Below are 15,812 nucleotides of genomic sequence, written 5' to 3'. Positions count from 1 at the left end.
GGGATCAAGTACAGGTACTGTTTTATTATTACAGAGAAAAGGGAAATCATTTTTAAAAATGTTAATTATTACATTAAAATTGAGTCTAAGGGAGATGGTCTGAATAACAGATCCCATACCTGTATAGGGCAAGAAACTCCACCACCATAGAAGGGACCAAGGAGATCTTTTCATAGCCCCCTGGGCTAGCCAGGTTACCGAGCCATTATCCTTCCAATAACTGAGTATAATGGATACCGGCCCGGAACCCTAGAGAATACCGGGTTTCACAATGTTTCTCCTTAGCGAGCAATAACCCACGGGAGAATAAATCCACGCCAGAATCCACCGCTCCAGTTTCTCTCTCAGTTGACCGGTTAAGCAAAGCTGTAAGAATATTCCTAATGCATTCATGTTGGGGTATTAGGGGGCGAATGGATAAATAACATCTCAGAATCAGAGAAAAGCTCTTCCAATGAAATATTAAAGGGACGTCTTTCTGTCCAATGGGGAATAGAGCCGAGATGTTCCAGGTTCAGCACCGAGTGAGAAGGTAACTATCCCCGGGCTCCAGAGAAAAACAGATATAGTCAGGAACCCAGAGATTCTCTCCCGTGTAATATACCAGCAACTGCTATAGATATCAATGGGTTCATCCTTTGTATTTGTCTAAAATATTTACAACATAAATGTAGAATGAATCGAGATGCCATTGTCTTTCCTCTTTTATAATTCAGCAGGAACAGCCCCCTAAGTTTGCCCATAGCCTGTACAGGGAGATACCATAAAACTATGGCACATAGGGATTCCCCTGTACTAAGCACAATTCAGCAGGAACAGCCCCCTAAGTTTGCTCATAGCCTGTACAGAGAGATACCATAAAACTATGGCACATAGGGATTCCCCTGTACTAAGCACAATTCAGCAGGAACAGCCCCCTAAGTTTGCTCATAGCCTGTACAGAGAGATACCATAAAACTATGGCACATAGGGATTCCCCTGTACTAAGCACAATTCAGCAGGAACAGCCCCCTAAGTTTGCTCATAGCCTGTACAGAGAGACACCATAAAACTATGGCACATAGAGATTCCCCTGTATTAAGCACAATTCAGCAGGAACAGCCCCTAAGTTTGCTCATAGCCTGTACAGAGAGATACCATAAAACTATGGCACATAGGGATTCCCCTGTACTAAGCACAATTCAGCAGGAACAGCCCCCTAAGTTTGCTCATAGCCTGTACAGAGAGATACCATAAAACTATGGCACATAGGGATTCCCCTGTACTAAGCACAATTCAGCAGGAACAGCCCCCTAAGTTTGCTCATAGCCTGTACAGAGAGATACCATAAAACTATGGCACATAGGGATTCCCCTGTACTAAGCACAATTCAGCAGGAACAGCCCCCTAAGTTTGCCCATAGCCTGTACAGAGAGATACCATAAAACTATGGCACATAGGGATTCCCCTGTACTAAGCACAATTCAGTAGGAACAGCCCCCTAAGTTTGCTCATAGCCTGTACAGAGAGATACCATAAAACTATGGCACATAGGGATTCCCCTGTACTAAGCACAATTCAGCAGGAACAGCCCCCTAAGTTTGCCCATAGCCTGTACAGAGAGATACCATAAAACTATGGCACATAGGGATTCCCCTGTACTAAGCACAATTCAGCAGGAACAGCCCCCTAAGTTTGCCCCTTAGCCTGTACAGAGAGATACCATAAAACTATGGCAGACAGTGAGATCCCTCTGTTCCTATTGCAACTCGTTAGGGTACAAGCTCATTTGCTTGAAACAATGAACATTAAATACAGGCAATTAGTGGCTAATTATGAGATTTTGCATTGTGGGTTGAGCTTTTGCAGCTGGACACAGTTACCTTCCCTTTTGAGCCGAGCGCAATTATTTCCCCGTCACATTATCGTTACCCCTCGCGCCGTGATTGTCAGCTCTGCAGCTGCAGTTCGATTCCACGCGGCGCTTCAGTGCGGGCAAATGATTTAGTAAATTCCAATAACCCCCGAGCCGACTCGGCCGGCAGCTGCCGATGTGATTATGTACGTGGGGACGGCGGCTTTCTGCACCTCGTTAATACAAGCGAGGTGCCCGTTTAACGATATCGCCCTGCCCCGTGCCACCCCCCCCCCTCCAATGAAAGGCAATGCAGATACGACTGGTCTCTGCGGTATTTAACCAAATCTACTGTAAATCCAGCCCCAAACAGCCCCCGGCCAAACACCCCCATCAGTACCGGAGAAACGGCGCCCCCTCTATATATATAGAGCTCAGAGCAATAAATAATAGACAAGTCCCCTGTGTTGATAAATGACCCTCCGTCGGACACTTTAGTGCTCAGTGATGGTCACGGGATTAACCTTTTCCTTTCCAGAATGACTGTTGCCCCTATACTGATGCAGCATGGTAGCCCCGCTATTGGGGGGGGGGGGTTCGTGTAAATAAAAGGGGGGCAGCGGAGGAGCTGAATGGTCTGCTTGTCTGCAGTGTTATTAGGGCAAGTCGTACAGAGCGACATAAAGCTTCCTTGTGCCCCTGTTCTACTTCATGGGCAGCTTGGAAAAAAATAGAAAAAAAAAGAAATAGCTCTCTGGCGCCCTCTAGGCTCCATCTGCGGCACGGCGCCGCTGCATCCCCGGCAGAGAGGAGCATTCTACCGTGAACGGGTTATTATTATTATTATTATTAACATTTATTTATAAAGCGCCAACATATTCCACAGCGCTGTACAATAAGTGGGTTTCATACATTAAAGTAACATATAAAGCAACCAATAAACGATACAAGAGGTGAAGAGAGCCCTGCCCCAAAGAGCTTACAATCTACAACTCCGAATAACAAGCGGAGTGCTCAGCCCAGAACCACCGGGAACAAAGTATATTTGTGTAATAATGAACAAAAATGGTCCTTACAGAATTTGATTTTATTTAAAGCAATATTAACTCCTTCCTGGGAGATAAGAACGCAATGGGAAGGCGCGAGTTCGAGCCCCGCTCCGGGGCACAACCCAAAAGGATACCCCAGATATTTCCCCCCAGGTTTTTTGGGGGGAAGTAGAAACATCTGTAACACTGTTTTAGGGCAATATTCCTATTAAACACGACTATGAAGGTTTTTATTCATCATTCCTATTAAAGCTACCTCCCTGCAGTGGAATATCAGGGGCAAAGGGTCCTCATAATCCTGCTCTAAAGGGGAAATTTGCCTTTAAATATCTTTAGGCATCTCACAAGAAAATTGTCTGATTTAGATTATTTAATTGTATCAAACCTGGTGCTTACGACTACCGTCTGGTTGGTAGGGACAGTTATCCTAGCAACCGGAATGCAGTCCGACAGTGAAGATAAAGCTTTATTCTTGCCCATTGGCAGTCATTTAAACTACTACCTGGTGGCTACAATTAGTTGCAGCAGTTTTCAACACTGTAGGGAACTACAGCTCCCAGCATCCCCTTTTGATACCCCTGGTAGCTGTAGCTGAACAACACCTGAAGGCCCATTGCTGTTTAAGATATAACATTACACAACATATAAACGCAGTATAAAACTGCCGCACTGATAAATGCAATGAAAGGACTAATGTTCCCCTTGGTTTAGTGTTGCAATGACATAATAAGGCACTGGGCAGTGGTGCAGTATCATATGATATAGGCTAATGCCCCTGGGAAGAATGGGCTGTGTTTGTACTGGGGTCAAAAATGAGATATTCTGACCATCTTATTGCTGAAGTTGGATTAGACAGAATCTCAATGCAGAAGGGAATGACCAATGGGCATTAAGGTCCGATACTGAGTCATTACGTTGTATGAGGTCTGAGTAAAATAATTGTTTCGACTGCACATTTGCCTCCATCAATCCACTCATCATTGGATCTCCACCCAGAACCTAAGATTTAGAATTTTTACCCTTACCCCCCCACTCAAGAAAAAAATGTTAAAATGGGGTAACCCCTTCACCAGGAAGCATATAACCCTAACCTGGGCAGGACTCAACCCTCCCACCCCTTGAGACTTGAGACAGAACCACAGAGGAACGGTCGGAGTTCTAGGGACTAAGGCAGGTTGGCTTTTTAATACCCCTGGCATTGAGTCCAGAAGAGCTTTCTTCCTCTCAGGTTTGAATAAAATACACCTAATGTTCACAAAAAGTCCAAAATAAGCTTATTTCATTATCTTCAGAGCCTTCTGTAGGACCAGCACCCACTCTACTGAAATAAGCCATCTATCATCGGAACTGGAACCCTAGTGAGATGTCTCCTTCCTGCGGCTGAAGGAATCTCAGGAACATAATGGACCAACAATTCCACCTCTGTCGGCTGAAAGGTCTCTGTGTCAATCAATCTCCTTGCTGCACCCAAACAATGGCCCAATGGCACCCAATGACCTCTGCATTCCCTGCTGGGAAGTCTTTATCTGAATGCAAGTAGTGATTGTTCTATAGTGATTGTTCTATTGAACGTTCCCATATTATTTGTCAACAAGTAGATGGAGTCGTTGATATGAAGACACTCAATCCCACGTTGGGCAGAACCAGTAATACCCCCCCACCATTCAGCTCAGCATTGGGGCATTATTTAGTATAAAGCATTGCTGGTTAGTTTTCCCTATCGCTGGAATGTACTTATAGTGTTAAACCCATTAAATAAATCATTGCAGTAGGCAGCTGTTTGTAGCAAAGGGCACATTAACCCTCACACAGCAGCCGGCGCGACACAAATTAGCACCCAAATTCAGCACAATGGGCACATTTTTGAAATAAAAAAAAAATCAAATCTCTGGCAGCTGAAAATAGAGGCGAGTTTCCCGGCGTAATTGGTAAAATCTTATTAACAAATGTTTCTGGCGGGTGGAGGTGTCATTCTCACAAGCTGGGAATTTCTCACTTCTCCTCGGGGAGGATTTTTTTTGGGGTTTAGTCACGGAGAAGGTAAGTGGGATCATGTGGCCATTGGACATTGCACACAAGCAGGCTGGGGAGGGGGGGGGTGATAAAGACAGGGCAATATTTGGGGGTGTAGGTTAAATGGGGGATCATGTAGGCAAGGAACAGGCTCAACAAGTCATCTGCATGCACCAACCCTGTAGGGGACTGCTGACTTGGGTATAAAGCACTTGGGCACCAATCATCTCAGCTCAAATCCTGATTAGACGAGTATGGGGGTGCATGGAGCTGCAGCAGTCCCTATTGCCCGGTGCTAACGTTGCCTCATCTCCCAATGAGCAGACTGGGTTCCTATAAGAAGATGCAGCTCTAATTGCTGTCTCTAGCCGCGGCAGAGCGTCTCACCTTGGAGCAAATGTCTCTTTCCTGCCCAAGGTATTTGCATTTTAATAACTCAACGAGCAAGTCGGGCAGCTCGGAGCTTGATGACAAGACGTGGGGACAATGACTTGGAGATGAGGCAACGTGACATTAACTCCTACATGCGTGTAATTCCCACACCTAGTAATTACTGATTGTGGGAGAGGAGATGCCACCAACGTGGCACTGGGGGACTTGGCCACCGGTCTCATTCCATCACCCAAGTGAGAACTTCAAGGGTCTATGGGGCTCCTTAGAGCACAGGAATGATCTGCTGGAGGCAATGTGTCCATATCCAGCGCAGTGAACGTGGGGGCTCGATATCCAGTAGCACAAATCACATGTTGCAGTGGGACCCTCTCAATGCACCGCTGCACCCACTCTGCCCAATACTGCGGGGCAATTGTATACACATGTGGGGGGGCAGAACCCAGACTGACCATTAACCATCACCAGGGTGCCCAATAACCCCCATGTTAGTATGATCCTTATGATAACTGAACTCCTTACACGTATGATCTATGTCCCTATGTGGCTGCCCATGCAGATATCCCTGGGGCTGTACTCCCCACATAGATACATAGAAACAAGCACATTCCCCCCTATTTCTCTATTAAACAAGGCAATATTTCCATAATACATAATGCCCCCCCAATACATTCCCTGCCCATGGATTCAGGGATATAAAAGTTGAATCCTAACAAGCAAATAAAACCATTGCCCCCCATCTCTTCTCAGCATTCTCCCCAAAATCCTACCCCCCCCCCCCCCCCCTTGAATCAAGAACATTCCATGGAATAACTTTCCTTACCTTCAACTCTTTCACTTTAAACGGGCTCCTCCGGTGCAAAAAGACATTCCAGGGAATAAATATTCAGCCCCCCCGGTACAAATCCCCCCCTTTCCAACAGGCTGAAATGCGCAAAGTCCTTACGGAATGATAACGGCGAGAATGGGGTTCTCGGCTCAACTTCAATCGCGATCGAGCGTTTCGGAGCGGAGACACATTCAGCCCTGGGAGGAAGGGAGGAAAATAAAATCCCTTATGGAAACGGTGCCGTTAAACGCCAATAAACGCCAATAATCGCTTAGATCCAATGAGACCAGCAAAGTCTTCGGAACAATTCGCCTTTTTTTTCCCCCCTTGACGCAAAGCGATCGGCTTCCCGGAGCCACAGACGGTACAATCCAGCGGTATTCGCTTCCCCTGCTGCCCGCACTGCTTCTCCCGACTCTCAGCAACTACATCCAGTCTGTGTAGCCAGGGGCTGCATTAAGAATTACATCAGGCTTTATAAGCTTTCCAGATCACACATTAGAGTGAGAGAGAGAGAGAGAGAGTGAGAGAGAGAGAGAGGAGAAGGGAAGAGAAAATAGAGAGAGAGAGAGAGGGAGTGGGAGGGAGGGAGCAGCCAGCAAGAGACAGCAGCAAGAATAAAACGCACAACAGTCGCACAGACAAACACACAACTCGAAAACTCTGATTCCTCACAACCCTGACAGCTCTGCTTCCCTGCAAGCATCACAGGCTCTGCTATGGGCTCTGCTATGGGCTCTGCTGCTGGGTTGTACTGCCAGGCTCTGCTTATGGGCTCTGCTAATGGCTCTGCTGATGGGTTCTGCTGCCAGGTTCTTCTGCCAGGCTCTGCTTATGGGTTTTGCTGATAGGCTCTGCTGCCAGGCTCTGCTGCTGGGTTGTACTGTTAGGCTCTGCTGATGGACTTTGCTGCCAGGCTTGCTGCTGGGTTCTACCAGGCTGTACTGCCAGGCTCTGCTGTTGGGTTCTGCCAGGCTATACTGCCAGGCTCTGCTGCTGGGTTGTGCCAAGCTCTGCTGTTGGGTTCTGCTGCCAAGCTCTGCTGTTGAGTTCTGCCAGGCTATACTGCCAGGCTCTGCTTTTGGGTTCTGCCAGACTATACTGCCAGGCTCTGCTGTTGGGTTCTGCCAGGCTATACTGCCAGGCTCTGCTGTTGGGTTCTGCCAAGCTATACTGCCAGGCTCTGCTGCTGGGTTGTGCCAAGCTCTGCTGTTGGGTTCTGCTGCCAAGCTCTGCTGTTGGGTTCTGCCAGGCTATACTGCCAGGCTCTGCTGTTGGGTTCTGCCAGGCTATACTGCCAGGCTCTGCTGCTGGGTTCTGCCGGGCTCCGCACAGCACAAGGGAGCAGGGCTTTTCCTTCTCTTGCTCTGTGTGTGTCAATGGGCTAGTTCCTACTAAACAAGTTTGCATCTGCAGGGGGAGGGGACAAGCTGAGTGGCCTCCCCAAGGCAAGTGGAGAAAGTTGAAGCTAAGGATGAAGGCAGAGCTCCTGAGAAATGGAGTGTTTGGGTGGGGGGAATGGGTGGGCTGGTCTTGGGAGGGAGGGGGGGTCCGAATGAGTTGAAACAAGTGATTCACCTTCTGCAGGCGGCCATCTGCCCCCCCCCCCTCCGGAGCAGCCCTGGGGGTTCCCATGAAGGAGCAGTGATGGAATGAACCAACCGGGAGATGGAGGAGATGGAGGAGATGGAGGAGAAGCCTGGGGACCTCCGAGCGCTGTCACCCTGCCCGGTGCTGAAACGAGAGCAGGAGGGACAGGAGTCAGGCAAAGGGGCTTGGGTGGTGCCCCCCTCTCTCACTCTGCAGGATCCTAAGTTGTTCCTCATGGGGGGGGGGTGTACCTGTGTGTGTATGGGCCCTGCTCCTGGCACCTAAGCGCTGGCCCATAATGGGTGCTGGTACCAACAGGGAGTCACTGCAGGTAAAAGAGACACCTCAGTGGGTTTGCCCTTCTGACTGCTGTAGAGTAGTATTTCGGGGTTGGTATTTGGGCTTTTGGGGGGGGGGAGGCACCTGTTGGGTACTTATTTATATTGTGTGGAGGCAGTGAAAGGGTTAGATGGGCAGGACTCTTATATAGGCAGGGGGGGGGTATAGAATGGAATATATAGAATACTACACAGTTAGGGGCATTGATAAGGGGGGGCATCTAGTGAAGGTATTTTGTATGGGGTGGTTAGGAAAATACTAATTACACAATACTAATTACATTTCTTGGGCAGCTGGGCAGTATAATGTGACTGGGATTTGTCAATGTAGGGGGGGGGGGGCTGGGGGTATAAAATCCCAGACAGTTTGATTGGGGGGCTGGATGCTTCTTGTAACGCAGATTTTTGTTTGAGATTCTGCCAATCAGGATGTAGGATTGTCTTGGATCCAGTGTAGGTTTGTGTATGGGGGGGGGGTTGAATACTAGGGGTTGGATTGCTTGTCCCTTTTATTGGCTGGGGGCTCTGGGGCTCTATGGGGGCTTGTTTGTAGCAGTGATGGTGTTTTACTGTAATAGGGAGGCAGCGAGGATTGGGGGATTATTTTGCTGTGGGGTTGCTGCACCTAGCAGTAGTAGTGCAGTTATTAGTAGTAGTAGTAGTACAGCAATTAGTAGTAGTAGTGCAGCTGTTAGTAGCAGTAGTGCAGTTATTAGTAGCAGTAGTGCAGTTATTAGTAGCAGTAGTGCAGTTATTAGTAGCAGTAGTGCAGTTATTAGTAGCAGTAGTGCAGCTGTTAGTAGCAGTAGTGCAGTTATTAGTAGCAGTAGTGCAGCTGTTAGTAGCAGCAGTGCAGTTATTAGTAGCAGTAGTGCAGCTGTTAGTAGCAGTAGTGCAGTTATTAGTAGCAGTAGTGCAGCTGTTAGTAGCAGTAGTGCAGTTATTAGTAGCAGTAGTGCAGCTGTTAGTAGCAGTAGTGCAGTTATTAGTAGCAGTAGTGCAGCTGTTAGTAGCAGCAGTGCAGTTATTAGTAGCAGTAGTGCAGCTGTTAGTAGCAGTAGTGCAGTTATTAGTAGCAGTAGTGCAGCTGTTAGTAGCAGTAGTGCAGTTATTAGTAGTAGTAGTGCAGCTGTTAGTAGCAGTAGTGCAGTTATTAGTAGTAGTAGTGCAGCTGTTAGTAGCAGTAGTGCAGTTATTAGTAGTAGTAGTGCAGCTGTTAGTAGCAGTAGTGCAGCTGTTAGTAGTAGTAGTGCAGCTGTTAGTAGCAGTAGTGCAGCTGTTAGTAGCAGTAGTGCAGTTATTAGTAGTAGTAGTAGTGCAGCTGTTAGTAGCAGTAGTGCAGTTATTAGTAGTAGTAGTGCAGCTGTTAGTAGCAGTAGTGCAGTTATTAGTAGTAGTAGTGCAGCTGTTAGTAGCAGTAGTGCAGTTATTAGTAGTAGTAGTGCAGCTGTTAGTAGCAGTAGTGCAGCTGTTAGTAGTAGTAGTGCAGCTGTTAGTAGCAGTAGTGCAGCTGTTAGTAGTAGTAGTGCAGCTAGGAGGCAGCAGCAGTGCAAGTAGGAAACAGTGGAAGAGCAGTCAGTAGCAGAGCAGCAGGAAAACAGCATTAGGGACACTAGTAGTAGTACAGCTTAGAGACAGCAATATTATAACTAAAATTCATTGTAGAGAAGCTATTAGTAATAGCAGTGCAACTAGCAGACAACCGCAGAGCACCTAGTAGTAATGCAGCACAAAACAGCATTAGTGCAGCTAGTATTAGTAGCACAGCTTAGAAACAGCAATAGCGCAACTGATATTAATTGTGTATTAGTAATACTGTAGTAGTGCAGGTAGTAGTAGTGCAAATAAGAGCAGTAGTGCAGTTAGGATTCAGAAGTAGTGTAAAGACAGTAGTAGTAGTGCTGCTAGGAGACAGCAGCAGTGCAGATAGTAGAAGCTTGCATAGTAGCAACTATCAGTAGTGCAGCTAGGATACAGTAGTAGTGTAGACAGTAGTAGTGCAAGTAGGTGACAGCAGCAGTGTATATAGTAGAAATAGTAGTAGTGCATCTGTCATTAGTGCAGATAGTAGAGGGCAGTTAGGATACAGTAGTAGTGCAACTATCAGTAGTGCAGCCAGGATACAGTAGTAGCGCAACTATCAGTAGTGCAGCCAGGATACAGTAGTAGTGCAACTATCAGTAGTGCAGCCAGGATGCAGTAGTAGTGCAACTATCAGTAGTGCAGCCAGGATACAGTAGTAGTGCAACTATCAGTAGTGCAGCCAGGATACAGTAGTAGTGCAACTATCAGTAGTGCAGCCAGGATACAGTAGTAGTGCAACTATCAGTAGTGCAGCCAGGATACAGTAGTAGTGCAACTATCAGTAGTGCACAGGTGACAGCAGTAGTGTATATAGTAGAAATAGTTGTAGTGCATCTGTCATTAGTGCAGATAGTAGAGGGCAGTTGCCAGGATACACTAGTAGTGCAACTATCGGTAGTACAGCCAGGATACAGTAGTAGTGCAACTATCGGTAGTTCAGATAGTAGAGGGCAGTTAGGGTACAGGAGTAGTGCAGATAGTATCAGTAGGGCAGATAGTAGAGGGCAGTTAGGGTACAGGAGTAGTGTAGATAGTATCAGTAGGGCAGATAGTAGAGGGCAGTTAGGGTACAGGAGTAGTGTAGATAGTATCAGTAGGGCAGATAGTAGAGGGCAGTTAGGGTACAGGAGTAGTGCAGATAGTATCAGTAGGGCAGATAGTAGAGGGCAGTTAGGGTACAGGAGTAGTGCAGATAGTATCAGTAGGGCAGATAGTAGAGGGCAGTTAGGGTACAGGAGTAGTGTAGATAGTATCAGTAGGGCAGATATTAGGGGGCAGTTAGGGTACAGGAGTAGTGTAGATAGTATCAGTAGGGCAGATAGTAGAGGGCAGTTAGGGTACAGGAGTAGTGTAGATAGTATCAGTAGGGCAGATAGTAGAGGGCAGTTAGGGTACAGGAGTAGTGCAGACAGGGAGCAGCTGCAGTGCGGGGGCAGCAGGGGGTTAAGAGCCCAAATGACTCCCAGCGGATCGGGCACAGATGTCCCTTCATAGCCCCGGGGCCCGGGAGTCGGAATCAATGCGAGTCGGGGGGGGGGGGGGGCATACAGTAGCGCAGTGTGTCCCGGGGGGCACTGGGCGGGGGGCACAGGGGGGGGCAGGGCAGTCAGTGCCTGGGACAGATAAAAGCTACAATTGATCGCTGGTATCGCTGCGACGCACTCTGATGCCCCCGATAAAGGGAAAGCGATGACCCTTCTTTTATTTCCCCTTCAACCTTAACCCCTCGCGTCCCGGCTGCGGCAAATGATTGGCAGCAAAACCCTTTCACATGTGACACCGCCAAATCGATCATTCAGTTCTCAGCTGTCGGCCTCTGCGATTCATTGCGTCTGACGCTGCTTCTTACGCTGCGTCTGCTGTTCTTCTGCCAACGATTTCATGCGCTTTTAGCGTCTCTTCCCATCTGCGGATCTAGCGTTTGTACCCCCCCCCATAAACCTGGCATTCACCTCTGCCTGGTAACTGCCCCTTCCCTGCCCGGTAACTGCCCCTTCCCTGCCCGGTAACTGCCCCTTCCCTGCCCGGTAACTGCCCCTTCCCTGCCCGGTAACTGCCCCTTCCCTGCCCGGTAACTGCCCCTTCCCTGCCCGGTAACTGCCCCTTACCTGCCCGGTAACTGCCCTGCTTGCCCCATACTAATATCTGTTCAATGCCAAATCAATGCCCCTTCCCTGCCTGGTAACTGCCCCTTCCCTGCCCGGTAACTGCCCCTTCCCTGCCCGGTAACTGCCCCTTCCCTGCCCGGTAACTGCCCTGCTTGACCCATACTAATATCTGTTCAATGCCAAATCAATGCCCCTTCCCTGCCTGGTAACTGCCCCTTCCCTGCCTGGTAACTGCCCCTACCCTGCCCGGTAACTGCCCTGCTTGCCCCATACTAATATCTGTTCAATGCCAAATGAATGCATCTGTGCTGCATGGTAATTGCCCCTGCACTGCCCGGCCCTGGCACCCTGATTCATTTCCCTACATTACCAAGTGAGTGCTCCTGCCCTGTCCCTGCCTGGTATCTGCCCCTGTCTGTCTGGTCACTACCTCCATCCTTGCAAAGACTGCCCCTGATTCTGCCCATTCCCTGCTTGGTCTCTGCCCCTGCTGCCCCTGATTCTGCCCATTCCCTTGTTGGTCTCTGCCCCTGCTGTAACGCATAGGCATATACATTATCTATATATCTATACTATCTATCTATAGCGCCTAGAGACAGATACATTATCTATATAATATCTATAATATCTATAACTCCTGTCAGACCAAACAACCACAGCAAATGATGCCAGTGAGGCGCCCACACATGGGCCATATTATAGTATTACACATGGGCCATATTATAGTATTACACATGGGCCATATTATAGTATTACACATGGGCCATATTATAGTATTACACATGGGCCATATTATAGTATTACACATGGGCCATATTATAGTATTACACATGGGCCATATTATAGTATTACACATGGGCCGTATTATAGTATTACACATGGGCCATATTATAGTATTACACATGGGCCATATTATAGCATTACACATGGGCCATATTATAGTGTTACACATGGGCCGTATTATAGTATTACACATGGGCCATATTATAGTATTACACATGGGCCATATTATAGTATTACACATGGGCCATATTATAGTATTACACATGGGCCGTATTATAGTATTACACATGGGCCATATTATAGTATTACACATGGGCCATATTATAGTATTACACATGGGCCATATTATAGTATTACACATGGGCCATATTATAGTATTACACATGGGCCGTATTATAGTATTACACATGGGCCATATTATAGTATTACACATGGGCCATATTATAGTATTACACATGGGCCGTATTATAGTGTTACACATGGGCCATATTATAGTATTACACATGGGCCATATTATAGTATTACACATGGGCCATATTATAGTGTTACACATGGGCCATATTATAGTATTACACATGGGCCTTATTATAGCGTTACACATGGGCCGTATTATAGTATTACACATGGGCCATATTATAGTGTTACACATGGGCCATATTATAGTGTTACACATGGGCCATATTATAGTATTACACATGGGCCGTATTATAGTATTACACATGGGCCATATTATAGTGTTACACATGGGCCATATTATAGTATTACACATGGGCCGTATTATAGTATTACACATGGGCCATATTATAGTATTAAACATGGGACATATTATAGTGTTACACATGGGCCATATTATAGCGTTACACATGGGCCATATTATAGCGTTACACATGGGCCATATTATAGCGTTACACATGGGCCGTATTATAGCGTTACACATGGGCCGTATTATAGTATTACACATGGGCCGTATTATAGTATTACACATGGGCCATATTATAGTATTAAACATGGGCCGTATTATAGTGTTACACATGGGCCGTCTTATAGCGTTACACATGGGCCATATTATAGCGTTACACATGGGCCATATTATAGCGTTACACATGGGCCATATTATAGCGTTACACATGGGCCATATTATAGCGTTACACATGGGCCATATTATAGCGTTACACATGGGCCATATTATAGTATTAAACATGGGCCGTATTATAGTGTTACACATGGGCCATATTATAGCGTTACACATGGGCCATATTATAGCGTTACACATGGGCCATATTATAGCGTTACACACGGGCCATATTATAGCGTTACCCATGGGCCATATTATAGCGTTACACATGGGCCATATTATAGCGTTACACATGGGCCATATTATAGCGTTACACGTGGGCCATATTATAGTGTTACACATGGGCCATATTATAGCGTTACACGTGGGCCATATTATAGCGTTATACATGGGCCATATTATAGTGTTACAGATTGGCTTATGGCCCTACCAGTCAGTGTTTGGGCTACTTGGAGATATATAAGGTTGAAAGCCTTGAACTTATTCACCGGCCTTTGAAACAATTATTTGAACCCCACCCAACTCCATAGTACTAATGCTGTTGTTATGGATACCCATTTCCAGATATTGATGTGCTAGATTCCCATAAGGAGACAATAACACAATGGGAGGGCTATGAGAGCTTTCTGTCCGGCTCAGTTTCACCTTCAGAGAAGCCAGAGAGAGATATATATAGACGACCCCCAGTAACAGACAAGTACAAAGGGAGGATTTAAATTCCATCTGATGTGCAATAACTGGACCGGCCAAGCCCTGGAACAATTACTTAAGATGTTCTGTAAATAGACGACATCTCAGCGGACAGAACTCATCAGTTTTCATTTAGATCAGACAGGCAGGTATTAATAAGTGATATGGGTTTTATACAAGCAGAACCTCCGGCTGCGGAATGGGCGTGTGTGGCTCCTCCGGCGCCAACGCCATAAATAATAATTAGCACCATTTACAAAAGGGAAATCCGCTCAGTCTAAACGGAGGAGCATTCGCTTCATCACAACTTTAGGCCTATATAGTAAGGAATTCTGGGAGTTCCGTTTCAGCAACGTCCAGGCTGACATTTAAAGGGTAAGTTTCAGCCTCAGAACCCTCTGTTGCTTCTCTTGATAATGCCATGAAGGCAGCTGCTGCTTTTGACTACATTTCCCAGCATGCCCCGGGGGCCACGGAGGGAGAATAAGATTATAATGGAGCCCAGGTTACCCCATGAGAGTTCTGTGAGGGTGGGGGAGCGGCAGATACCAGTGAGCCCAGTAGAATAATGTGATTGCCAAGCAGAAGTGAGGGATGTGACAAGGTGTAAGTAAACAAATTGGAATTTAGACGCAACATAAACATTTTAGATTTTAAAGAGGCAAAACAGATCTCATGCAATCAATTAGCAGCGCCTGGAAAATATTTCACTCGCTTTGTGGAAGCAGAACCAATTCCCCACGTAATAAGCATTAAAGGAGCGATGATTTGTGTGCTGGCTGGTACCTTGGTTCCGCTGCCTCCCATCTGCTTCATGCAACCTGGGCCAGGGGAAGCAGAACCCAAGTCCAAAGGGGCCCCGATACCAAACGTGCCAGGTCTCCATAACAGAATGGTTCTGCTCATGAGTGGGTCTCCATAACAGAATGGTTCTGCTCATGAGCTGGAAATGCTGGGTCTCCATAACAGAATGGTTCTGCTCATGAGTGGGTCTCCATAACAGAATGGTTCTGCTCATGAGTGGGTCTCCATAACAGAATGGTTCTGCTCATGAGCTGGAAATGCTGGGTCTCCATAACAGAATGGTTCTGCTCATGAGTGGGTCTCAATAACAGAATGGTTTTGCTCATGAGCTGGAAATGCTGGGTCTCCATAACAGAATGGTTCTGCTCATGAGTGGGTCTCAATAACAGAATGGTTCTGCTCATGAGCTGGAAATGCTGGGTCTCCATAACAGAATGGTTCTGCTCATGAGTGGGTCTCCATAACAGAATGGTTCTGCTCATGAGCTGGAAATGCTGGGTCTCCATAACAGAATGGTTCTGTTCATGAGTGGGTCTCAATAACAGAATGGTTTTGCTCATGAGCAGGGAGCGCCGGGTCTTCATAACAGAATGGTTCTACTCATGAGTGGGTCTCAATAACAGAATGGTTCTGCTCATGAACGGGTCTCCATAACAGAATGGTTCTGTTCATGAGCGGGGAGCACTGGGTCTCCATAACAGAATGGTTCTGTTCATGAGTGGGGA

The 15,812-nt window shown here is 46.9% G+C and overlaps 1 protein-coding gene across 5 annotated transcripts in view; it reads right to left on the bottom strand.

The window, feature by feature from the left end:
- The window catches only part of adgrb1 (adhesion G protein-coupled receptor B1), a 387,039-nt gene extending 379,558 nt beyond the window's left edge, over positions 1 to 7,481 (bottom strand). For 4 of the 5 annotated variants that reach the window (XM_031903763.1, XM_031903765.1, XM_031903764.1 and 1 more), the window contains exon 1: positions 6,110 to 7,481. The gene's annotated coding sequence lies outside the window, so the exon portion shown is untranslated. The remainder of the gene's footprint in view (positions 1 to 6,109) is intronic. The other variant, XM_012953240.3, reaches the window with a different exon arrangement.
- Positions 7,482 to 15,812: the final 8,331 nt, after the last annotated feature.

This window comes from Xenopus tropicalis, chromosome 6 (assembly GCF_000004195.4).
Source record: "Xenopus tropicalis strain Nigerian chromosome 6, UCB_Xtro_10.0, whole genome shotgun sequence".
In the NCBI taxonomy this organism is placed as follows: domain Eukaryota; kingdom Metazoa; phylum Chordata; class Amphibia; order Anura; family Pipidae; genus Xenopus; species Xenopus tropicalis.
Note: the sequence above shows the minus strand (reverse complement) of the source record. Positions and strands in the feature narration are given on the sequence as shown.